This window comes from Ictalurus punctatus, unplaced genomic scaffold (assembly GCF_001660625.3).
Source record: "Ictalurus punctatus breed USDA103 unplaced genomic scaffold, Coco_2.0 tig00005203, whole genome shotgun sequence".
In the NCBI taxonomy this organism is placed as follows: Eukaryota; Metazoa; Chordata; class Actinopteri; order Siluriformes; family Ictaluridae; genus Ictalurus; species Ictalurus punctatus.
The window spans coordinates 11,859-36,932 of NW_026521107.1; the positions used below are offsets into that span (position 1 = coordinate 11,859).

At 45.7% G+C, this 25,074-nt stretch overlaps 6 non-coding genes across 6 annotated transcripts; all 6 read right to left on the reverse strand.

Moving 5' to 3' along the window:
- Window positions 1–2,530: 2,530 nt before the first annotated feature.
- trnav-aac (transfer RNA valine (anticodon AAC)) lies at window positions 2,531–2,603 on the reverse strand. The gene has a single exon. It is a non-coding gene; the product is annotated as a tRNA-Val (tRNA).
- A 5,467-nt stretch (window positions 2,604–8,070) lies between these two features.
- On the reverse strand, window positions 8,071–8,143 carry trnav-aac (transfer RNA valine (anticodon AAC)). The gene has a single exon. It is a non-coding gene; the product is annotated as a tRNA-Val (tRNA).
- A 2,726-nt stretch (window positions 8,144–10,869) lies between these two features.
- trnav-aac (transfer RNA valine (anticodon AAC)) lies at window positions 10,870–10,942 on the reverse strand. The gene has a single exon. It is a non-coding gene; the product is annotated as a tRNA-Val (tRNA).
- Window positions 10,943–13,659: 2,717 nt separating this feature from the next.
- Window positions 13,660–13,732, reverse strand: trnav-aac (transfer RNA valine (anticodon AAC)). Its single transcript has one exon. It is a non-coding gene; the product is annotated as a tRNA-Val (tRNA).
- Window positions 13,733–16,449: 2,717 nt separating this feature from the next.
- trnav-aac (transfer RNA valine (anticodon AAC)) lies at window positions 16,450–16,522 on the reverse strand. The gene has a single exon. It is a non-coding gene; the product is annotated as a tRNA-Val (tRNA).
- An 8,199-nt stretch (window positions 16,523–24,721) lies between these two features.
- On the reverse strand, window positions 24,722–24,794 carry trnav-aac (transfer RNA valine (anticodon AAC)). Its single transcript has one exon. It is a non-coding gene; the product is annotated as a tRNA-Val (tRNA).
- Between the last annotated feature and the right edge of the window lie 280 nt (window positions 24,795–25,074).

The following is a 25,074-nucleotide window of genomic DNA, read 5'->3' on the forward strand; positions in this document are numbered from 1 at the left end:
CAAAAGGAAGGAATCACCTACCTGAAAGTAAATGGGTCAACAGAATGTGCCATAGGCTTCTCTGCAGGCCTCCCACAACTCTTTCTGCTTCCCACTTGAATTCTTAGTGCTTCTTTGCTGTTTGTAAACACAGCATTATCCAACAGGGCACGTTTGACCCGTGAACAGGGGCGAAAATGTTAGAAAATGCCGTCTCTCCGTGTCTGTCTTTTGTTAGCAACAAGCTAGCATGCAAACTGTGATGAGAGGTGTACATTTTCCGCAATCAGCCATCTATATAGTCAATGTTTTATATTTAATAAGCAAAAATGTCTATATGCTGATTGGTCTTAAGCAGCGTTGTCCAATCTTCAGCTTTTCGTTCCAATCTAGCAGGAGCCACACCCGATTCCAATTGTTGGATCCGCTGATCTTGACTTTCAATAGACTAAAGTGTGGCTTCTACTTGGTTAGTATGACAACCTGCAAAGACACTGGCCCAATCTGGAGAAGACTGGACAACCCTTATCTAATGCAAATAAAGACCGAGGTCAGTGCCACTTTGTGAGTTCTGAATCCGTCATGCCGACTCGACGTCACTCGATGAACAGGGAAGGAACTGGTAGATCTGGTAGATGAGAAGACTTCCCACTGTTGACGAATGGCGATTTCAAGTTGAGGGTGCGTTTGCTTTGTGTTTTCCCGCTTGGAGGTGGGGAATTACAAGTCGCAACCTCTTGTCAAGCGCATCATTACTCTTGTCTTCTTGATGAAGGAAAGAGCCAGGCTTCCACATTCAGTGGAAAAGCAGAGACTGCCCGTGATTTTGCAAGCAGCTGTTATCTGCCTTGCTACAAAAGCTCAATGGAAGGGAAACCGCTCCCAACCTTTTTCGGGCGTAGACCTCTTGCTGATAGGTGAACTTGGCGACCAGTACTTTATGGAAAATTTTCCAGTCACGCACAGAGTCTTATTGAGCAACGAAAGAGCCAGGCTTCCATTTTCTGTGGAAAACCAGAGGCTCCCTTTCATTTTGTAAGCAAATGTTAACTGTTTTGCTACGAAAGCACAAAAGAAGGAAATCTGCTCTGTCCAAGGTGTCGCTTTCCAGCTGTTCCTGGAGGACCTGATCCTACAGTGATGAGTGTTAGGCAAACGTGATAACCACCACACTACAGAAACCATGACAGAGCTGCGCTTCGGCTCTTGCCTATGGTCTGCTGATGAGAAGAGCACATACTTAAACTTTTGTTCAGCAGAGTTGAATTGCCTAGCATGGCATTGGTGGTATAGAGGTGAGCATAGCTGCCTTCCAAGTAGTTGACCTGCCTTTGATTCCTGGCCAATGCACGGATTGTAACTCGGAGCTACTTTATGGTAGTTGGCACAAAAGGAAGGAATCACCTACCTGAAAGTAAATGGGTCAACAGAATGTGCCATAGGCTTCTCTGCAGGCCTCCCACAACTCTTTCTGCTTCCCACTTGAATTCTTAGTGCTTCTTTGCTGTTTGTAAACACAGCATTATCCAACAGGGCACGTTTGACCCGTGAACAGGGGCGAAAATGTTAGAAAATGCCGTCTCTCCGTGTCTGTCTTTTGTTAGCGACAAGCTAGCATGCAAACTGTGATGAGAGGTGTACATTTTCCACAATCAGCCATCTATATAGTCAATGTTTTATATTTAATAAGCAAAAATGTCTATATGCTGATTGGTCTTAAGCAGCGTTGTCCAATCTTCAGCTTTTCGTTCCAATCTAGCAGGAGCCACACCCGATTCCAATTGTTGGATCCGCTGATCTTGACTTTCAATAGACTAAAGTGTGGCTTCTACTTGGTTAGAATGACAACCTGCAAAGACACTGGCCCAATCTGGAGAAGACTGGACAACCCTTATCTAATGCAAATAAAGACCGAGGTCAGTGCCACTTTGTGAGTTCTGAATCCGTCATGCCGACTCGACGTCACTCGATGAACAGGGAAGGAACTGGTAGATCTGGTAGATGAGAAGACTTCCCACTGTTGACGAATGGCGATTTCAAGTTGAGGGTGCGTTTGCTTTGCGTTTTCCCGCTTGGAGGTGGGGAATTACAAGTCGCAACCTCTTGTCAAGCGCATCATTACTCTTGTCTTCTTGATGAAGGAAAGAGCCAGGCTTCCACATTCAGTGGAAAAGCAGAGACTGCCCGTGATTTTGCAAGCAGCTGTTATCTGCCTTGCTACAAAAGCTCAATGGAAGGGAAACCGCTCCCAGCCTTTTTCGGGCGTAGACCTCTTGCTGATAGGTGAACTTGGCGACCAGTACTTTATGGAAAATTTTCCAGTCACGCACAGAGTCTTATTGAGCAACGAAAGAGCCAGGCTTCCACTTTCTGTGGAAAACCAGAGACTCCCTTTCATTTTGTAAGCAAATGTTAACTGCTTTGCTACAAAAGCACAAAAGAAGGAAATCTGCTCTGTCCAAGGTGTCGCTCTCCGGCTGTTCCTGGAGGAGCTGATCCTACAGTGATGACAACCGGTCAGTTATTAAAGCAAAGTTCAAAATTGCTAGCTTGTTTCTGCCCGGTCTCAAAACAGGGACCTTTTGCATGTTAGGCAAACGTGATAACCACTACACTACAGAAACCATGACAAAGGTGTGAGTCGGCTCTTGCCTACAGTCTGCTGATGAGAAGAGCACATACTTAAACTTTTGGTCAGCAGGGTTGAACTGCCTAGTGTGGTATAGAGTTGAGCAAAGCTGCCTTCCAATCAGTTGACCCGGGTTCGATTCCTGGCCAATGCATGGATTCTAACTCGGAGCCTCTGGAGCTGCTTTATGGTAGTTGGCACAAAAAGAAAGAATCACCTACCTAAAAATTAATGGGTCCAGAGAATGTGCCATAGGCTTCTCTGCAGGCCTCCCACAACTCTTTCTGCTTCCCACTTGAATTCTTAGTGCTTCTTTTTTGTTTGTAAGCACAGCATTATCCAACAGGGCACGTTTGACCCGTGAACAGGGGCGAAAATGTTAGAAAATGCCGTCTCTCCGTGTCTGTCTTTTGTTAGCGACAAGCTAGCATGCAAACTGTGATGAGAGGTGTACATTTTTCACAATCAGCCATCTATATAGTCAATGTTTTATATTTAATATGCAAATATGTCTATATGCTGATTGGTCTTAAGCAGCGTTGTCCAATCTTCAGCTTTTCGTTCCAATCTAGCAGGAGCCACACCTGATTCCAATTGTTGGATCCGCTGATCTTGGCTTTCAATAGACTAAAGTGTGGCTTCTGCTTAGTTAAAATGACAACCTGCAACCACACTGGCCCATTCTGGAGAAGACTGGACAACCCTGATCTAAAGCAAATAAAGACCGAGGTAAGTGCCACTTTGTGAGTTCTGAATCCGTCATGCCGACTCGACGTCACTCGGTGAACAGGGAAGGAACTGGTAGATGAGAAGACTTCCCACTGTTGACGAATGGCGATTTCAAGTTGAGGGTGCGTTTGCTTTGCGTTTTCCCGCTTGGAGGTGGGGAATTACAAGTCGCAACCTCTTCTCAAGCGCATCATTACTCTTGTCTTCTTGATGAAGGAAAGAGCCAGGCTTCCACATTCAGTGGAAAAGCAGAGACTGCCCGTGATTTTGCAAGCAGCTGTTATCTGCCTTGCTACAAAAGCTCAATGGAAGGGAAACCGCTCCCAGCCTTTTTCGGGCGTAGACCTCTTGCTGATAGGTGAACTTGGCGACCAGTACTTTATGGAAAATTTTCCAGTCACGCACAGAGTCTTATTGAGCAACGAAAGAGCCAGGCTTCCATTTTCTGTGCAAAACCAGAGACTCCCTTTCATTTTGTAAGCAAATGTTAACTGCTTTGCTACGAAAGCACAAAAGAAGGAAATCTGCTCTGTCCAAGGTGTCGCTTTGCGGCTGTTCCTGGAGGACCTGATCCTACAGTGATGAGTGTTAGGCAAACGTGATAACCACCACACTACAGAAACCATGACAGAGCTGCGCTTCGGCTCTTGCCTATGGTCTGCTGATGAGAAGAGCACATACTTAAACTTTTGTTCAGCAGAGTTGAATTGCCTAGCATGGCATTGGTGGTATAGAGGTGAGCATAGCTGCCTTCCAAGTAGTTGACCTGCCTTTGATTCCTGGCCAATGCACGGATTGTAACTCGGAGCTACTTTATGGTAGTTGGCACAAAAGGAAGGAATCACCTACCTGAAAGTAAATGGGTCAACAGAATGTGCCATAGGCTTCTCTGCAGGCCTCCCACAACTCTTTCTGCTTCCCACTTGAATTCTTAGTGCTTCTTTGCTGTTTGTAAACACAGCATTATCCAACAGGGCACGTTTGACCCGTGAACAGGGGCGAAAATGTTAGAAAATGCCGTCTCTCCGTGTCTGTCTTTTGTTAGCGACAAGCTAGCATGCAAACTGTGATGAGAGGTGTACATTTTCCACAATCAGCCATCTATATAGTCAATGTTTTATATTTCATAAGCAAAAATGTCTATATGCTGATTGGTCTTAAGCAGCGTTGTCCAATCTTCTGCTTTTCGTTCCAATCTAGCAGGAGCCACACCCGATTCCAATTGTTGGATCCGCTGATCTTGACTTTCAATAGACTAAAGTGTGGCTTCTACTTGGTTAGAATGACAACCTGCAAAGACACTGGCCCAATCTGGAGAAGACTGGACAACCCTTATCTAATGCAAATAAAGACCGAGGTCAGTGCCACTTTGTGAGTTCTGAATCCGTCATGCCGACTCGACGTCACTCGATGAACAGGGAAGGAACTGGTAGATCTGGTAGATGAGAAGACTTCCCACTGTTGACGAATGGCGATTTCAAGTTGAGGGTGCGTTTGCTTTGCGTTTTCCCGCTTGGAGGTGGGGAATTACAAGTCGCAACCTCTTCTCAAGCGCATCATTACTCTTGTCTTCTTGATGAAGGAAAGAGCCAGGCTTCCACATTCAGTGGAAAAGCAGAGACTGCCCGTGATTTTGCAAGCAGCTGTTATCTGCCTTGCTACAAAAGCTCAATGGAAGGGAAACCGCTCCCAACCTTTTTCGGGCGTAGACCTCTTGCTGATAGGTGAACTTGGCGACCAGTACTTTATGGAAAATTTTCCAGTCACGCACAGAGTCTTATTGAGCAACGAAAGAGCCAGGCTTCCACTTTCTGTGGAAAACCAGAGACTCCCTTTCATTTTGTAAGCAAATGTTAACTGCTTTGCTACAAAAGCACAAAAGAAGGAAATCTGCTCTGTCCAAGGTGTCGCTTTCCGGCTGTTCCTGGAGGAGCTGATCATACAGTGATGAGTGTTAGGCAAACGTGATAACCACCACACTACAGAAACCATGACAGAGCTGCGCTTCGGCTCTTGCCTATGGTCTGCTGATGAGAAGAGCACATACTTAAACTTTTGTTCAGCAGAGTTGAATTGCCTAGCATGGCATTGGTGGTATAGAGGTGAGCATAGCTGCCTTCCAAGTAGTTGACCTGCCTTTGATTCCTGGCCAATGCACGGATTGTAACTGGGAGCTTCTGGAGCTACTTTATGATAGTTGGCACAAAAGGAAGGAATCACCTACCTGAAAGTAAATGGGTCAACAGAATGTGCCATAGGCTTCTCTGCAGGCCTCCCACAACTCTTTCTGCTTCCCACTTGAATTCTTAGTGCTTCTTTGCTGTTTGTAAACACAGCATTATCCAACAGGGCACGTTTGACCCGTGAACAGGGGCGAAAATGTTAGAAAATGCCGTCTCTCCGTGTCTGTCTTTTGTTAGCAACAAGCTAGCATGCAAACTGTGATGAGAGGTGTACATTTTCCGCAATCAGCCATCTATATAGTCAATGTTTTATATTTAATAAGCAAAAATGTCTATATGCTGATTGGTCTTAAGCAGCGTTGTCCAATCTTCAGCTTTTCGTTCCAATCTAGCAGGAGCCACACCCGATTCCAATTGTTGGATCCGCTGATCTTGACTTTCAATAGACTAAAGTGTGGCTTCTACTTGGTTAGAATGACAACCTGCAAAGACACTGGCCCAATCTGGAGAAGACTGGACAACCCTTATCTAATGCAAATAAAGACCGAGGTCAGTGCCACTTTGTGAGTTCTGAATCCGTCATGCCGACTCGACGTCACTCGATGAACAGGGAAGGAACTGGTAGATCTGGTAGATGAGAAGACTTCCCACTGTTGACGAATGGCGATTTCAAGTTGAGGGTGCGTTTGCTTTGTGTTTTCCCGCTTGGAGGTGGGGAATTACAAGTCGCAACCTCTTGTCAAGCGCATCATTACTCTTGTCTTCTTGATGAAGGAAAGAGCCAGGCTTCCACATTCAGTGGAAAAGCAGAGACTGCCCGTGATTTTGCAAGCAGCTGTTATCTGCCTTGCTACAAAAGCTCAATGGAAGGGAAACCGCTCCCAACCTTTTTCGGGCGTAGACCTCTTGCTGATAGGTGAACTTGGCGACCAGTACTTTATGGAAAATTTTCCAGTCACGCACAGAGTCTTATTGAGCAACGAAAGAGCCAGGCTTCCATTTTCTGTGGAAAACCAGAGGCTCCCTTTCATTTTGTAAGCAAATGTTAACTGTTTTGCTACGAAAGCACAAAAGAAGGAAATCTGCTCTGTCCAAGGTGTCGCTTTGCGGCTGTTCCTGGAGGACCTGATCCTACAGTGATGAGTGTTAGGCAAACGTGATAACCACCACACTACAGAAACCATGACAGAGCTGCGCTTCGGCTCTTGCCTATGGTCTGCTGATGAGAAGAGCACATACTTAAACTTTTGTTCAGCAGAGTTGAATTGCCTAGCATGGCATTGGTGGTATAGAGGTGAGCATAGCTGCCTTCCAAGTAGTTGACCTGCCTTTGATTCCTGGCCAATGCACGGATTGTAACTCGGAGCTACTTTATGGTAGTTGGCACAAAAGGAAGGAATCACCTACCTGAAAGTAAATGGGTCAACAGAATGTGCCATAGGCTTCTCTGCAGGCCTCCCACAACTCTTTCTGCTTCCCACTTGAATTCTTAGTGCTTCTTTGCTGTTTGTAAACACAGCATTATCCAACAGGGCACGTTTGACCCGTGAACAGGGGCGAAAATGTTAGAAAATGCCGTCTCTCCGTGTCTGTCTTTTGTTAGCGACAAGCTAGCATGCAAACTGTGATGAGAGGTGTACATTTTCCACAATCAGCCATCTATATAGTCAATGTTTTATATTTAATAAGCAAATATGTCTATATGCTGATTGGTCTTAAGCAGCGTTGTCCAATCTTCAGCTTTTCGTTCCAATCTAGCAGGAGCCACACCCGATTCCAATTGTTGGATCCGCTGATCTTGACTTTCAATAGACTAAAGTGTGGCTTCTACTTGGTTAGAATGACAACCTGCAAAGACACTGGCCCAATCTGGAGAAGACTGGACAACCCTTATCTAATGCAAATAAAGACCGAGGTCAGTGCCACTTTGTGAGTTCTGAATCCGTCATGCCGACTCGACGTCACTCGATGAACAGGGAAGGAACTGGTAGATCTGGTAGATGAGAAGACTTCCCACTGTTGACGAATGGCGATTTCAAGTTGAGGGTGCGTTTGCTTTGCGTTTTCCCGCTTGGAGGTGGGGAATTACAAGTCGCAACCTCTTGTCAAGCGCATCATTACTCTTGTCTTCTTGATGAAGGAAAGAGCCAGGCTTCCACATTCAGTGGAAAAGCAGAGACTGCCCGTGATTTTGCAAGCAGCTGTTATCTGCCTTGCTACAAAAGCTCAATGGAAGGGAAACCGCTCCCAGCCTTTTTCGGGCGTAGACCTCTTGCTGATAGGTGAACTTGGCGACCAGTACTTTATGGAAAATTTTCCAGTCACGCACAGAGTCTTATTGAGCAACGAAAGAGCCAGGCTTCCACTTTCTGTGGAAAACCAGAGACTCCCTTTCATTTTGTAAGCAAATGTTAACTGCTTTGCTACAAAAGCACAAAAGAAGGAAATCTGCTCTGTCCAAGGTGTCGCTCTCCGGCTGTTCCTGGAGGAGCTGATCCTACAGTGATGACAACCGGTCAGTTATTAAAGCAAAGTTCAAAATTGCTAGCTTGTTTCTGCCCGGTCTCAAAACAGGGACCTTTTGCATGTTAGGCAAACGTGATAACCACTACACTACAGAAACCATGACAAAGGTGTGAGTCGGCTCTTGCCTACAGTCTGCTGATGAGAAGAGCACATACTTAAACTTTTGGTCAGCAGGGTTGAACTGCCTAGTGTGGTATAGAGTTGAGCAAAGCTGCCTTCCAATCAGTTGACCCGGGTTCGATTCCTGGCCAATGCATGGATTCTAACTCGGAGCCTCTGGAGCTGCTTTATGGTAGTTGGCACAAAAAGAAAGAATCACCTACCTAAAAATTAATGGGTCCAGAGAATGTGCCATAGGCTTCTCTGCAGGCCTCCCACAACTCTTTCTGCTTCCCACTTGAATTCTTAGTGCTTCTTTTTTGTTTGTAAGCACAGCATTATCCAACAGGGCACGTTTGACCCGTGAACAGGGGCGAAAATGTTAGAAAATGCCGTCTCTCCGTGTCTGTCTTTTGTTAGCGACAAGCTAGCATGCAAACTGTGATGAGAGGTGTACATTTTTCACAATCAGCCATCTATATAGTCAATGTTTTATATTTAATATGCAAATATGTCTATATGCTGATTGGTCTTAAGCAGCGTTGTCCAATCTTCAGCTTTTCGTTCCAATCTAGCAGGAGCCACACCTGATTCCAATTGTTGGATCCGCTGATCTTGGCTTTCAATAGACTAAAGTGTGGCTTCTGCTTAGTTAGAATGACAACCTGCAACCACACTGGCCCATTCTGGAGAAGACTGGACAACCCTGATCTAAAGCAAATAAAGACCGAGGTAAGTGCCACTTTGTGAGTTCTGAATCCGTCATGCCGACTCGACGTCACTCGGTGAACAGGGAAGGAACTGGTAGATGAGAAGACTTCCCACTGTTGACGAATGGCGATTTCAAGTTGAGGGTGCGTTTGCTTTGCGTTTTCCCGCTTGGAGGTGGGGAATTACAAGTCGCAACCTCTTCTCAAGCGCATCATTACTCTTGTCTTCTTGATGAAGGAAAGAGCCAGGCTTCCACATTCAGTGGAAAAGCAGAGACTGCCCGTGATTTTGCAAGCAGCTGTTATCTGCCTTGCTACAAAAGCTCAATGGAAGGGAAACCGCTCCCAGCCTTTTTCGGGCGTAGACCTCTTGCTGATAGGTGAACTTGGCGACCAGTACTTTATGGAAAATTTTCCAGTCACGCACAGAGTCTTATTGAGCAACGAAAGAGCCAGGCTTCCATTTTCTGTGCAAAACCAGAGACTCCCTTTCATTTTGTAAGCAAATGTTAACTGTTTTGCTACGAAAGCACAAAAGAAGGAAATCTGCTCTGTCCAAGGTGTCGCTTTGCGGCTGTTCCTGGAGGACCTGATCCTACAGTGATGAGTGTTAGGCAAACGTGATAACCACCACACTACAGAAACCATGACAGAGCTGCGCTTCGGCTCTTGCCTATGGTCTGCTGATGAGAAGAGCACATACTTAAACTTTTGTTCAGCAGAGTTGAATTGCCTAGCATGGCATTGGTGGTATAGAGGTGAGCATAGCTGCCTTCCAAGTAGTTGACCTGCCTTTGATTCCTGGCCAATGCACGGATTGTAACTCGGAGCTACTTTATGGTAGTTGGCACAAAAGGAAGGAATCACCTACCTGAAAGTAAATGGGTCAACAGAATGTGCCATAGGCTTCTCTGCAGGCCTCCCACAACTCTTTCTGCTTCCCACTTGAATTCTTAGTGCTTCTTTGCTGTTTGTAAACACAGCATTATCCAACAGGGCACGTTTGACCCGTGAACAGGGGCGAAAATGTTAGAAAATGCCGTCTCTCCGTGTCTGTCTTTTGTTAGCGACAAGCTAGCATGCAAACTGTGATGAGAGGTGTACATTTTCCACAATCAGCCATCTATATAGTCAATGTTTTATATTTAATAAGCAAATATGTCTATATGCTGATTGGTCTTAAGCAGCGTTGTCCAATCTTCAGCTTTTCGTTCCAATCTAGCAGGAGCCACACCCGATTCCAATTGTTGGATCCGCTGATCTTGACTTTCAATAGACTAAAGTGTGGCTTCTACTTGGTTAGAATGACAACCTGCAAAGACACTGGCCCAATCTGGAGAAGACTGGACAACCCTTATCTAATGCAAATAAAGACCGAGGTCAGTGCCACTTTGTGAGTTCTGAATCCGTCATGCCGACTCGACGTCACTCGATGAACAGGGAAGGAACTGGTAGATCTGGTAGATGAGAAGACTTCCCACTGTTGACGAATGGCGATTTCAAGTTGAGGGTGCGTTTGCTTTGCGTTTTCCCGCTTGGAGGTGGGGAATTACAAGTCGCAACCTCTTGTCAAGCGCATCATTACTCTTGTCTTCTTGATGAAGGAAAGAGCCAGGCTTCCACATTCAGTGGAAAAGCAGAGACTGCCCGTGATTTTGCAAGCAGCTGTTATCTGCCTTGCTACAAAAGCTCAATGGAAGGGAAACCGCTCCCAGCCTTTTTCGGGCGTAGACCTCTTGCTGATAGGTGAACTTGGCGACCAGTACTTTATGGAAAATTTTCCAGTCACGCACAGAGTCTTATTGAGCAACGAAAGAGCCAGGCTTCCACTTTCTGTGGAAAACCAGAGACTCCCTTTCATTTTGTAAGCAAATGTTAACTGCTTTGCTACAAAAGCACAAAAGAAGGAAATCTGCTCTGTCCAAGGTGTCGCTCTCCGGCTGTTCCTGGAGGAGCTGATCCTACAGTGATGACAACCGGTCAGTTATTAAAGCAAAGTTCAAAATTGCTAGCTTGTTTCTGCCCGGTCTCAAAACAGGGACCTTTTGCATGTTAGGCAAACGTGATAACCACTACACTACAGAAACCATGACAAAGGTGTGAGTCGGCTCTTGCCTACAGTCTGCTGATGAGAAGAGCACATACTTAAACTTTTGGTCAGCAGGGTTGAACTGCCTAGTGTGGTATAGAGTTGAGCAAAGCTGCCTTCCAATCAGTTGACCCGGGTTCGATTCCTGGCCAATGCATGGATTCTAACTCGGAGCCTCTGGAGCTGCTTTATGGTAGTTGGCACAAAAAGAAAGAATCACCTACCTAAAAATTAATGGGTCCAGAGAATGTGCCATAGGCTTCTCTGCAGGCCTCCCACAACTCTTTCTGCTTCCCACTTGAATTCTTAGTGCTTCTTTTTTGTTTGTAAGCACAGCATTATCCAACAGGGCACGTTTGACCCGTGAACAGGGGCGAAAATGTTAGAAAATGCCGTCTCTCCGTGTCTGTCTTTTGTTAGCGACAAGCTAGCATGCAAACTGTGATGAGAGGTGTACATTTTTCACAATCAGCCATCTATATAGTCAATGTTTTATATTTAATATGCAAATATGTCTATATGCTGATTGGTCTTAAGCAGCGTTGTCCAATCTTCAGCTTTTCGTTCCAATCTAGCAGGAGCCACACCTGATTCCAATTGTTGGATCCGCTGATCTTGGCTTTCAATAGACTAAAGTGTGGCTTCTGCTTAGTTAGAATGACAACCTGCAACCACACTGGCCCATTCTGGAGAAGACTGGACAACCCTGATCTAAAGCAAATAAAGACCGAGGTAAGTGCCACTTTGTGAGTTCTGAATCCGTCATGCCGACTCGACGTCACTCGGTGAACAGGGAAGGAACTGGTAGATGAGAAGACTTCCCACTGTTGACGAATGGCGATTTCAAGTTGAGGGTGCGTTTGCTTTGCGTTTTCCCGCTTGGAGGTGGGGAATTACAAGTCGCAACCTCTTCTCAAGCGCATCATTACTCTTGTCTTCTTGATGAAGGAAAGAGCCAGGCTTCCACATTCAGTGGAAAAGCAGAGACTGCCCGTGATTTTGCAAGCAGCTGTTATCTGCCTTGCTACAAAAGCTCAATGGAAGGGAAACCGCTCCCAGCCTTTTTCGGGCGTAGACCTCTTGCTGATAGGTGAACTTGGCGACCAGTACTTTATGGAAAATTTTCCAGTCACGCACAGAGTCTTATTGAGCAACGAAAGAGCCAGGCTTCCATTTTCTGTGCAAAACCAGAGACTCCCTTTCATTTTGTAAGCAAATGTTAACTGCTTTGCTACGAAAGCACAAAAGAAGGAAATCTGCTCTGTCCAAGGTGTCGCTTTGCGGCTGTTCCTGGAGGACCTGATCCTACAGTGATGAGTGTTAGGCAAACGTGATAACCACCACACTACAGAAACCATGACAGAGCTGCGCTTCGGCTCTTGCCTATGGTCTGCTGATGAGAAGAGCACATACTTAAACTTTTGTTCAGCAGAGTTGAATTGCCTAGCATGGCATTGGTGGTATAGAGGTGAGCATAGCTGCCTTCCAAGTAGTTGACCTGCCTTTGATTCCTGGCCAATGCACGGATTGTAACTTGGAGCTACTTTATGGTAGTTGGCACAAAAGGAAGGAATCACCTACCTGAAAGTAAATGGGTCAACAGAATGTGCCATAGGCTTCTCTGCAGGCCTCCCACAACTCTTTCTGCTTCCCACTTGAATTCTTAGTGCTTCTTTGCTGTTTGTAAACACAGCATTATCCAACAGGGCACGTTTGACCCGTGAACAGGGGCGAAAATGTTAGAAAATGCCGTCTCTCCGTGTCTGTCTTTTGTTAGCGACAAGCTAGCATGCAAACTGTGATGAGAGGTGTACATTTTCCACAATCAGCCATCTATATAGTCAATGTTTTATATTTAATAAGCAAATATGTCTATATGCTGATTGGTCTTAAGCAGCGTTGTCCAATCTTCAGCTTTTCGTTCCAATCTAGCAGGAGCCACACCTGATTCCAATTGTTGGATCCGCTGATCTTGGCTTTCAATAGACTAAAGTGTGGCTTCTGCTTGGTTAGAATGACAAACTGCAACCACACTGGCCCATTCTGGAGAAGACTGGACAACCCTTATCTAAAGCAAATAAAGACCGAGGTCAGTGCCATTTTGTGAGTTCTGAATCCGTCATGCCGACTCGACGTCACTCGATGAACAGGGAAGGAACTGGTAGATGAGAAGACTTCCCACTGTTGACGAATGGCGATTTCAAGTTGAGGGTGCGTTTGCTTTGCGTTTTCCCGCTTGGAGGTGGGGAATTACAAGTCGCAACCTCTTGTCAAGCGCATCATTACTCTTGTCTTCTTGATGAAGGAAAGAGCCAGGCTTCCACATTCAGTGGAAAAGCAGAGACTGCCCGTGATTTTGCAAGCAGCTGTTATCTGCCTTGCTACAAAAGCTCAATGGAAGGGAAACCGCTCCCAGCCTTTTTCGGGCGTAGACCTCTTGCTGATAGGTGAACTTGGCGACCAGTACTTTATGGAAAATTTTCCAGTCACGCACAGAGTCTTATTGAGCAACGAAAGAGCCAGGCTTCCACTTTCTGTGGAAAACCAGAGACTCCCTTTCATTTTGTAAGCAAATGTTAACTGCTTTGCTACAAAAGCACAAAAGAAGGAAATCTGCTCTGTCCAAGGTGTCGCTCTCCGGCTGTTCCTGGAGGAGCTGATCCTACAGTGATGACAACCGGTCAGTTATTAAAGCAAAGTTCAAAATTGCTAGCTTGTTTCTGCCCGGTCTCAAAACAGGGACCTTTTGCATGTTAGGCAAACGTGATAACCACTACACTACAGAAACCATGACAAAGGTGTGAGTCGGCTCTTGCCTACAGTCTGCTGATGAGAAGAGCACATACTTAAACTTTTGGTCAGCAGGGTTGAACTGCCTAGTGTGGTATAGAGTTGAGCAAAGCTGCCTTCCAATCAGTTGACCCGGGTTCAATTCCTGGCCAATGCATGGATTCTAACTCGGAGCCTCTGGAGCTGCTTTATGGTAGTTGGCACAAAAAGAAAGAATCACCTACCTAAAAATTAATGGGTCCAGAGAATGTGCCATAGGCTTCTCTGCAGGCCTCCCACAACTCTTTCTGCTTCCCACTTGAATTCTTAGTGCTTCTTTTTTGTTTGTAAGCACAGCATTATCCAACAGGGCACGTTTGACCCGTGAACAGGGGCGAAAATGTTAGAAAATGCCGTCTCTCCGTGTCTGTCTTTTGTTAGCGACAAGCTAGCATGCAAACTGTGATGAGAGGTGTACATTTTTCACAATCAGCCATCTATATAGTCAATGTTTTATATTTAATATGCAAATATGTCTATATGCTGATTGGTCTTAAGCAGCGTTGTCCAATCTTCAGCTTTTCGTTCCAATCTAGCAGGAGCCACACCTGATTCCAATTGTTGGATCCGCTGATCTTGGCTTTCAATAGACTAAAGTGTGGCTTCTGCTTAGTTAGAATGACAACCTGCAACCACACTGGCCCATTCTGGAGAAGACTGGACAACCCTGATCTAAAGCAAATAAAGACCGAGGTAAGTGCCACTTTGTGAGTTCTGAATCCGTCATGCCGACTCGACGTCACTCGGTGAACAGGGAAGGAACTGGTAGATGAGAAGACTTCCCACTGTTGACGAATGGCGATTTCAAGTTGAGGGTGCGTTTGCTTTGCGTTTTCCCGCTTGGAGGTGGGGAATTACAAGTCGCAACCTCTTCTCAAGCGCATCATTACTCTTGTCTTCTTGATGAAGGAAAGAGCCAGGCTTCCACATTCAGTGGAAAAGCAGAGACTGCCCGTGATTTTGCAAGCAGCTGTTATCTGCCTTGCTACAAAAGCTCAATGGAAGGGAAACCGCTCCCAGCCTTTTTCGGGCGTAGACCTCTTGCTGATAGGTGAACTTGGCGACCAGTACTTTATGGAAAATTTTCCAGTCACGCACAGAGTCTTATTGAGCAACGAAAGAGCCAGGCTTCCATTTTCTGTGCAAAACCAGAGACTCCCTTTCATTTTGTAAGCAAATGTTAACTGCTTTGCTACGAAAGCACAAAAGAAGGAAATCTGCTCTGTCCAAGGTGTCGCTTTGCGGCTGTTCCTGGAGGACCTGATCCTACAGTGATGAGTGTTAGGCAAACGTGATAACCACCACACTACAGAAACCATGACAGAGCTGCGCTTCGGCTCTTGCCTATGGTCTGCTGATGAGAAGAGCACATACTTAAACTTTTGTTCAGCAGAGTTGAATTGCCTAGCATGGCATTGGTGGTATAGAGGTGAGCATAGCTGCCTTCCAAGTAGTTGACCTGCCTTTGATTCCTGGCCAATGCACGGATTGTAACTTGGAGCTACTTTATGGTAGTTGGCACAAAAGGAAGGAATCACCTACCTGAAAGTAAATGGGTCAACAGAATGTGCCATAGGCTTCTCTGCAGGCCTCCCACAACTCTTTCTGCTTCCCACTTGAATTCTTAGTGCTTCTTTGCTGTTTGTAAACACAGCATTATCCAACAGGGCACGTTTGACCCGTGAACAGGGGCGAAAATGTTAGAAAATGCCGTCTCTCCGTGTCTGTCTTTTGTTAGCGACAAGCTAGCATGCAAACTGTGATGAGAGGTGTACATTTTCCACAATCAGCCATCTATATAGTCAATGTTTTATATTTAATAAGCAAATATGTCTATATGCTGATTGGTCTTAAGCAGCGTTGTCCAATCTTCAGCTTTTCGTTCCAATCTAGCAGGAGCCACACCTGATTCCAATTGTTGGATCCGCTGATCTTGGCTTTCAATAGACTAAAGTGTGGCTTCTGCTTGGTTAGAATGACAAACTGCAACCACACTGGCCCATTCTGGAGAAGACTGGACAACCCTTATCTAAAGCAAATAAAGACCGAGGTCAGTGCCACTTTGTGAGTTCTGAATCCGTCATGCCGACTCGACGTCACTCGATGAACAGGGAAGGAACTGGTAGATGAGAAGACTTCCCACTGTTGACGAATGGCGATTTCAAGTTGAGGGTGCGTTTGCTTTGCGTTTTCCCGCTTGGAGGTGGGGAATTACAAGTCGCAACCTCTTGTCAAGCGCATCATTACTCTTGTCTTCTTGATGAAGGAAAGAGCCAGGCTTCCACATTCAGTGGAAAAGCAGAGACTGCCCGTGATTTTGCAAGCAGCTGTTATCTGCCTTGCTACAAAAGCTCAATGGAAGGGAAACCGCTCCCAGCCTTTTTCGGGCGTAGACCTCTTGCTGATAGGTGAACTTGGCGACCAGTACTTTATGGAAAATTTTCCAGTCACGCACAGAGTCTTATTGAGCAACGAAAGAGCCAGGCTTCCACTTTCTGTGGAAAACCAGAGACTCCCTTTCATTTTGTAAGCAAATGTTAACTGCTTTGCTACAAAAGCACAAAAGAAGGAAATCTGCTCTGTCCAAGGTGTCGCTCTCCGGCTGTTCCTGGAGGAGCTGATCCTACAGTGATGACAACCGGTCAGTTATTAAAGCAAAGTTCAAAATTGCTAGCTTGTTTCTGCCCGGTCTCAAAACAGGGACCTTTTGCATGTTAGGCAAACGTGATAACCACTACACTACAGAAACCATGACAAAGGTGTGAGTCGGCTCTTGCCTACAGTCTGCTGATGAGAAGAGCACATACTTAAACTTTTGGTCAGCAGGGTTGAACTGCCTAGTGTGGTATAGAGTTGAGCAAAGCTGCCTTCCAATCAGTTGACCCGGGTTCGATTCCTGGCCAATGCATGGATTCTAACTCGGAGCCTCTGGAGCTGCTTTATGGTAGTTGGCACAAAAAGAAAGAATCACCTACCTAAAAATTAATGGGTCCAGAGAATGTGCCATAGGCTTCTCTGCAGGCCTCCCACAACTCTTTCTGCTTCCCACTTGAATTCTTAGTGCTTCTTTTTTGTTTGTAAGCACAGCATTATCCAACAGGGCACGTTTGACCCGTGAACAGGGGCGAAAATGTTAGAAAATGCCGTCTCTCCGTGTCTGTCTTTTGTTAGCGACAAGCTAGCATGCAAACTGTGATGAGAGGTGTACATTTTTCACAATCAGCCATCTATATAGTCAATGTTTTATATTTAATATGCAAATATGTCTATATGCTGATTGGTCTTAAGCAGCGTTGTCCAATCTTCAGCTTTTCGTTCCAATCTAGCAGGAGCCACACCTGATTCCAATTGTTGGATCCGCTGATCTTGGCTTTCAATAGACTAAAGTGTGGCTTCTGCTTAGTTAGAATGACAACCTGCAACCACACTGGCCCATTCTGGAGAAGACTGGACAACCCTGATCTAAAGCAAATAAAGACCGAGGTAAGTGCCACTTTGTGAGTTCTGAATCCGTCATGCCGACTCGACGTCACTCGGTGAACAGGGAAGGAACTGGTAGATGAGAAGACTTCCCACTGTTGACGAATGGCGATTTCAAGTTGAGGGTGCGTTTGCTTTGCGTTTTCCCGCTTGGAGGTGGGGAATTACAAGTCGCAACCTCTTCTCAAGCGCATCATTACTCTTGTCTTCTTGATGAAGGAAAGAGCCAGGCTTCCACATTCAGTGGAAAAGCAGAGACTGCCCGTGATTTTGCAAGCAGCTGTTATCTGCCTTGCTACAAAAGCTCAATGGAAGGGAAACCGCTCCCAGCCTTTTTCGGGCGTAGACCTCTTGCTGATAGGTGAACTTGGCGACCAGTACTTTATGGAAAATTTTCCAGTCACGCACAGAGTCTTATTGAGCAACGAAAGAGCCAGGCTTCCATTTTCTGTGCAAAACCAGAGACTCCCTTTCATTTTGTAAGCAAATGTTAACTGCTTTGCTACGAAAGCACAAAAGAAGGAAATCTGCTCTGTCCAAGGTGTCGCTTTGCGGCTGTTCCTGGAGGACCTGATCCTACAGTGATGAGTGTTAGGCAAACGTGATAACCACCACACTACAGAAACCATGACAGAGCTGCGCTTCGGCTCTTGCCTATGGTCTGCTGATGAGAAGAGCACATACTTAAACTTTTGTTCAGCAGAGTTGAATTGCCTAGCATGGCATTGGTGGTATAGAGGTGAGCATAGCTGCCTTCCAAGTAGTTGACCTGCCTTTGATTCCTGGCCAATGCACGGATTGTAACTGGGAGCTTCTGGAGCTACTTTATGATAGTTGGCACAAAAGGAAGGAATCACCTACCTGAAAGTAAATGGGTCAACAGAATGTGCCATAGGCTTCTCTGCAGGCCTCCCACAACTCTTTCTGCTTCCCACTTGAATTCTTAGTGCTTCTTTGCTGTTTGTAAACACAGCATTATCCAACAGGGCACGTTTGACCCGTGAACAGGGGCGAAAATGTTAGAAAATGCCGTCTCTCCGTGTCTGTCTTTTGTTAGCAACAAGCTAGCATGCAAACTGTGATGAGAGGTGTACATTTTCCGCAATCAGCCATCTATATAGTCAATGTTTTATATTTAATAAGCAAAAATGTCTATATGCTGATTGGTCTTAAGCAGCGTTGTCCAATCTTCAGCTTTTCGTTCCAATCTAGCAGGAGCCACACCCGATTCCAATTGTTGGATCCGCTGATCTTGACTTTCAATAGACTAAAGTGTGGCTTCTACTTGGTTAGAATGACAACCTGCAAAGACACTGGCCCAATCTGGAGAAGACTGGACAACCCTTATCTAATGCAAATAAAGACCGAGGTCAGTGCCACTTTGTGAGTTCTGAATCCGTCATGCCGACTCGACGTCACTCGATGAACAGGGAAGGAACTGGTAGATCTGGTAGATGAGAAGACTTCCCACTGTTGACGAATGGCGATTTCAAGTTGAGGGTGCGTTTGCTTTGTGTTTTCCCGCTTGGAGGTGGGGAATTACAAGTCGCAACCTCTTGTCAAGCGGATCATTACTCTTGTCTTCTTGATGAAGGAAAGAGCCAGGCTTCCACATTCAGTGGAAAAGCAGAGACTGCCCGTGATTTTGCAAGCAGCTGTTATCTGCCTTGCTACAAAAGCTCAATGGAAGGGAAACCGCTCCCAACCTTTTTCGGGCGTAGACCTCTTGCTGATAGGTGAACTTGGCGACCAGTACTTTATGGAAAATTTTCCAGTCACGCACAGAGTCTTATTGAGCAACGAAAGAGCCAGGCTTCCACTTTCTGTGGAAAACCAGAGACTCCCTTTCATTTTGTAAGCAAATGTTAACTGCTTTGCTACAAAAGCACAAAAGAAGGAAATCTGCTCTGTCCAAGGTGTCGCTCTCCGGCTGTTCCTGGAGGACCTGATCCTACAGTGATGAGTGTTAGGCAAACGTGATAACCACCACACTACAGAAACCATGACAGAGCTGCGCTTCGGCTCTTGCCTATGGTCTGCTGATGAGAAGAGCACATACTTAAACTTTTGTTCAGCAGAGTTGAATTGCCTAGCATGGCATTGGTGGTATAGCGGTGAGCATAGCTGCCTTCCAAGTAGTTGACCTGCCTTTGATTCCTGGCCAATGCACGGATTGTAACTGGGAGCTTCTGGAGCTACTTTATGATAGTTGGCACAAAAGGAAGGAATCACCTACCTGAAAGTAAATGGGTCAACAGAATGTGCCATAGGCTTCTCTGCAGGCCTCCCACAACTCTTTCTGCTTCCCACTTGAATTCTTAGTGCTTCTTTGCTGTTTGTAAACACAGCATTATCCAACAGGGCACGTTTGACCCGTGAACAGGGGCGAAAATGTTAGAAAATGCCGTCTCTCCGTGTCTGTCTTTTGTTAGCGACAAGCTAGCATGCAAACTGTGATGAGAGGTGTACATTTTCCACAATCAGCCATCTATATAGTCAATGTTTTATATTTGATAAGCAAATATGTCTATATGCTGATTGGTCTTAAGCAGCGTTGTCCAATCTTCAGCTTTTCGTTCCAATCTAGCAGGAGGCACACCTGATTCCAATTGTTGGATCCGCTGATCTTGGCTTTCAATAGACTAAAGTGTGGCTTCTGCTTGGTTAGAATGACAACCTGCAACCACACTGGCCCATTCTGGAGAAGACTGGACAACCCTGATCTAAAGCAAATAAAGACCGAGGTAAGTGCCACTTTGTGAGTTCTGAATCCGTCATGCCGACTCGACGTCACTCGATGAACAGGGAAGGAACTGGTAGATGAGAAGACTTCCCACTGTTGACGAATGGCGATTTCAAGTTGAGGGTGCGTTTGCTTTGCGTTTTCCCGCTTGGAGGTGGGGAATTACAAGTCGCAACCTCTTCTCAAGCGCATCATTACTCTTGTCTTCTTGATGAAGGAAAGAGCCAGGCTTCCACATTCAGTGGAAAAGCAGAGACTGCCCGTGATTTTGCAAGCAGCTGTTATCTGCCTTGCTACAAAAGCTCAATGGAAGGGAAACCACTCCCAGCCTTTTTCAGGCGTAGACCTCTTGCTGATAGGTGAACTTGGCGACCAGTACTTTATGGAAAATTTTCCAGTCACGCACAGAGTCTTATTGAGCAACGAAAGAGCCAGGCTTCCACTTTCTGTGGAAAACCAGAGACTCCCTTTCATTTTGTAAGCAAATGTTAACTGTTTTGCTACGAAAGCACAAAAGAAGGAAATCTGCTCTGTCCAAGGTGTCGCTTTCCAGCTGTTCCTGGAGGACCTGATCCTACAGTGATGAGTGTTAGGCAAACGTGATAACCACCACACTACAGAAACCATGACAGAGCTGCGCTTCGGCTCTTGCCTATGGTCTGCTGATGAGAAGAGCACATACTTAAACTTTTGTTCAGCAGAGTTGAATTGCCTAGCATGGCATTGGTGGTATAGAGGTGAGCATAGCTGCCTTCCAAGTAGTTGACCTGCGTTTGATTCCTGGCCAATGCACGGATTGTAACTCGGAGCTTCTGGAGCTACTTTATGGTAGTTGGCACAAAAGGAAGGAATCACCTACCTGAAAGTAAATGGGTCAACAGAATGTGCCATAGGCTTCTCTGCAGGCCTCCCACAACTCTTTCTGCTTCCCACTTGAATTCTTAGTGCTTCTTTGCTGTTTGTAAACACAGCATTATCCAACAGGGCACGTTTGACCCGTGAACAGGGGCGAAAATGTTAGAAAATGCCGTCTCTCCGTGTCTGTCTTTTGTTAGCGACAAGCTAGCATGCAAACTGTGATGAGAGGTGTACATTTTCCACAATCAGCCATCTATATAGTCAATGTTTTATATTTGATAAGCAAATATGTCTATATGCTGATTGGTCTTAAGCAGCGTTGTCCAATCTTCAGCTGTTCGTTCCAATCTAGCAGGAGGCACACCTGATTCCAATTGTTGGATCCGCTGATCTTGGCTTTCAATAGACTAAAGTGTGGCTTCTGCTTGGTTAGAATGACAACCTGCAACCACACTGGCCCAATCTGGAAAAGACTGGACAACCTTTATCTAAAGCAAATAAAGACCGAGGTCAGTGCCACTTTGTGAGTTCTGAATCCGTCATGCCGACTCGACGTCACTCGGTGAACAGGGAAGGAACTGGTAGATGAGAAGACTTCCCACTGTTGACGAATGGCGATTTCAAGTTGAGGGTGCGTTTGCTTTGCGTTTTCCCGCTTGGAGGTGGGGAATTACAAGTCGCAACCTCTTCTCAAGCGCATCATTACTCTTGTCTTCTTGATGAAGGAAAGAGCCAGGCTTCCACATTCAGTGGAAAAGCAGAGACTGCCCGTGATTTTGCAAGCAGCTGTTATCTGCCTTGCTACAAAAGCTCAATGGAAGGGAAACCGCTCCCAGCCTTTTTCGGGCGTAGACCTCTTGCTGATAGGTGAACTTGGCGACCAGTACTTTATGGAAAATTTTCCAGTCACGCACAGAGTCTTATTGAGCAACGAAAGAGCCAGGCTTCCATTTTCTGTGGAAAACCAGAGGCTCCCTTTCATTTTGTAAGCAAATGTTAACTGTTTTGCTACGAAAGCACAAAAGAAGGAAATCTGCTCTGTCCAAGGTGTCGCTTTCCGGCTGTTCCTGGAGGACCTGATCCTACAGTGATGAGTGTTAGGCAAACGTGATAATCACCACACTACAGAAACCATGACAGAGCTGCGCTTCGGCTCTTGCCTATGGTCTGCTGATGAGAAGAGCACATACTTAAACTTTTGTTCAGCAGAGTTGAATTGCCTAGCATGGCATTGGTGGTATAGAGGTGAGCATAGCTGCCTTCCAAGTAGTTGACCTGCCTTTGATTCCTGGCCAATGCACGGATTGTAACTCGGAGCTTCTGGAGCTACTTTATGGTAGTTGGCACAAAAGGAAGGAATCACCTACCTGAAAGTAAATGGGTCAACAGAATGTGCCATAGGCTTCTCTGCAGGCCTCCCACAACTCTTTCTGCTTCCCACTTGAATTCTTAGTGCTTCTTTGCTGTTTGTAAACACAGCATTATCCAACAGGGCACGTTTGACCCGTGAACAGGGGCGAAAATGTTAGAAAATGCCGTCTCTCCGTGTCTGTCTTTTGTTAGTGACAAGCTAGCATGCAAACTGTGATGAGAGGTGTACATTTTCCACAATCAGCCATCTATATAGTCAATGTTTTATATTTGATAAGCAAATATGTCTATATGCTGATTGGTCTTAAGCAGCGTTGTCCAATCTTCAGCTTTTCGTTCCAATCTAGCAGGAGCCACACCTGTTTCCAATTGTTGGATCCGCTGATCTTGGCTTTCAATAGACTAAAGTGTGGCTTCTGCTTGGTTAGAATGACAACCTGCAACCACACTGGCCCATTCTGGAGAAGACTGGACAACCCTGATCTAAAGCAAATAAAGACCGAGGTAAGTGCCACTTTGTGAGTTCTGAATCCGTCATGCCGACTCGACGTCACTCGATGAACAGGGAAGGAACTGGTAGATGAGAAGACTTCCCACTGTTGACGAATGGCGATTTCAAGTTGAGGGTGCGTTTGCTTTGCGTTTTCCCGCTTGGAGGTGGGGAATTACAAGTCGCAACCTCTTCTCAAGCGCATCATTACTCTTGTCTCCTTGATGAAGGAAAGAGCCAGGCTTCCACATTCAGTGGAAAAGCAGAGACTGCCCGTGATTTTGCAAGCAGCTGTTATCTGCCTTGCTACAAAAGCTCAATGGAAGGGAAACCGCTCCCAGCCTTTTTCGGGCGTAGACCTCTTGCTGATAGGTGAACTTGGCGACCAGTACTTTATGGAAAATTTTCCAGTCACGCACAGAGTCTTATTGAGCAACGAAAGAGCCAGGCTTCCACTTTCTGTGGAAAACCAGAGGCTCCCTTTCATTTTGTAAGCAAATGTTAACTGTTTTGCTACGAAAGCACAAAAGAAGGAAATCTGCTCTGTCCAAGGTGTCGCTTTCCGGCTGTTCCTGGAGGACCTGATCCTACAGTGATGAGTGTTAGGCAAACGTGATAACCACCACACTACAGAAACCATGACAGAGCTGCGCTTTGGCTCTTGCCTATGGTCTGCTGATGAGAAGAGCACATACTTAAACTTTTGTTCAGCAGAGTTGAATTGCCTAGCATGGCATTGGTGGTATAGAGGTGAGCATCGCTGCCTTCCAAGTAGTTGACCTGCGTTTGATTCCTGGCCAATGCACGGATTGTAACTCGGAGCTTCTAGAGCTACTTTATGGAAGTTGGCACAAAAGGAAGGAATCACCTACCTGAAAGTAAATGGGTCAACAGAATGTGCCATAGGCTTCTCTGCAGGCCTCCCACAACTCTTTCTGCTTCCCACTTGAATTCTTAGTGCTTCTTTGCTGTTTGTAAACACAGCATTATCCAACAGGGCACATTTGACCCGTGAACAGGGGCGAAAATGTTAGAAAATGCCGTCTCTCCGTGTCTGTCTTTTGTTAGCGACAAGCTAGCATGCAAACTGTGATGAGAGGTGTACATTTTCCACAATCAGCCATCTATATAGTCAATGTTTTATATTTAATAAGCAAATATGTCTATATGCTGATTGGTCTTAAGCAGCGTTGTCCAATCTTCAGCTGTTCGTTCCAATCTAGCAGGAGCCACACCTGATTCCAATTGTTGGATCCGCTGATCTTGGCTTTCAATAGACTAAAGTGTGGCTTCTGCTTGGTTAGAATGACAACCTGCAACCACACTGGCCCATTCTGGAGAAGACTGGACAACCCTTATCTAAAGCAAATAAAGACCGAGGTCAGTGCCACTTTGTGAGTTCTGAATCCGTCATGCCGACTCGACGTCACTCGGTGAACAGGGAAGGAACTGGTAGATGAGAAGACTTCCCACTGTTGACGAATGGCGATTTCAAGTTGAGGGTGCGTTTGCATTGCGTTTTATGGCTTGGAGGTGGGGAATTACAAGTCGCTACCTCGTGTCAAGCGCATCAGTACTCTTGTCTTCTTGATGAAGGAAAGAGCCAGGCTTCCACATTCAGTGGAAAAGCAGAGATTGCCCGTGATATTGCAAGCAGCTGTTATCTGCCTTGCTACAAAAGCTCAATGGAAGGGAAACCGCTCCCAGCCTTTTTCGGGCGTAGACCTCTTGCTGATAGGTGAACTTGGCGACCAGTACTTTATGGAAAATTTTCCAGTCACGCACAGAGTCTTATTGAGCAACGAAAGAGCCAGGCTTCCACTTTCTGTGGAAAACCAGAGACTCCCTTTCATTTTGTAAGCAAATGTTAACTGCTTTGCTACAAAAGCACAAAAGAAGGAAATCTGCTCTGTCCAAGGTGTCGCTTTCCGGCTGTTCCTGGAGGAGCTGATCCTACAGTGATGACAACCGGTCAGTTATTAAAGCAAAGTTCAAAATTGCTAGCTTGTTTCTGCCCGGTCTCAAACCAGGGACATTTTGCATGTTAGGCAAACATGATAACCACTACACTACAGAAACCATGACAAAGGCGTGAGTCGGCTCTTCCCTACAGTCTGCTGATGAGAAGAGCACATACTTAAACTTTTGTTCAGCAGAGTTGAATTGCCTAGCATGGCATTGGTGCTATAGAGGTGAGCATAGCTGCCTTCCAAGTAGTTGACCTGTGTTTGATTCCTGGCCAATGCACGGATTGTAACTCGGAGCTTCTGGAGCTACTTTATGGTAGTTGGCACAAAAGGAAGGAATCACCTACCTGAAAGTAAATGGGTCAACAGAATGTGCCATAGGCTTCTCTGCA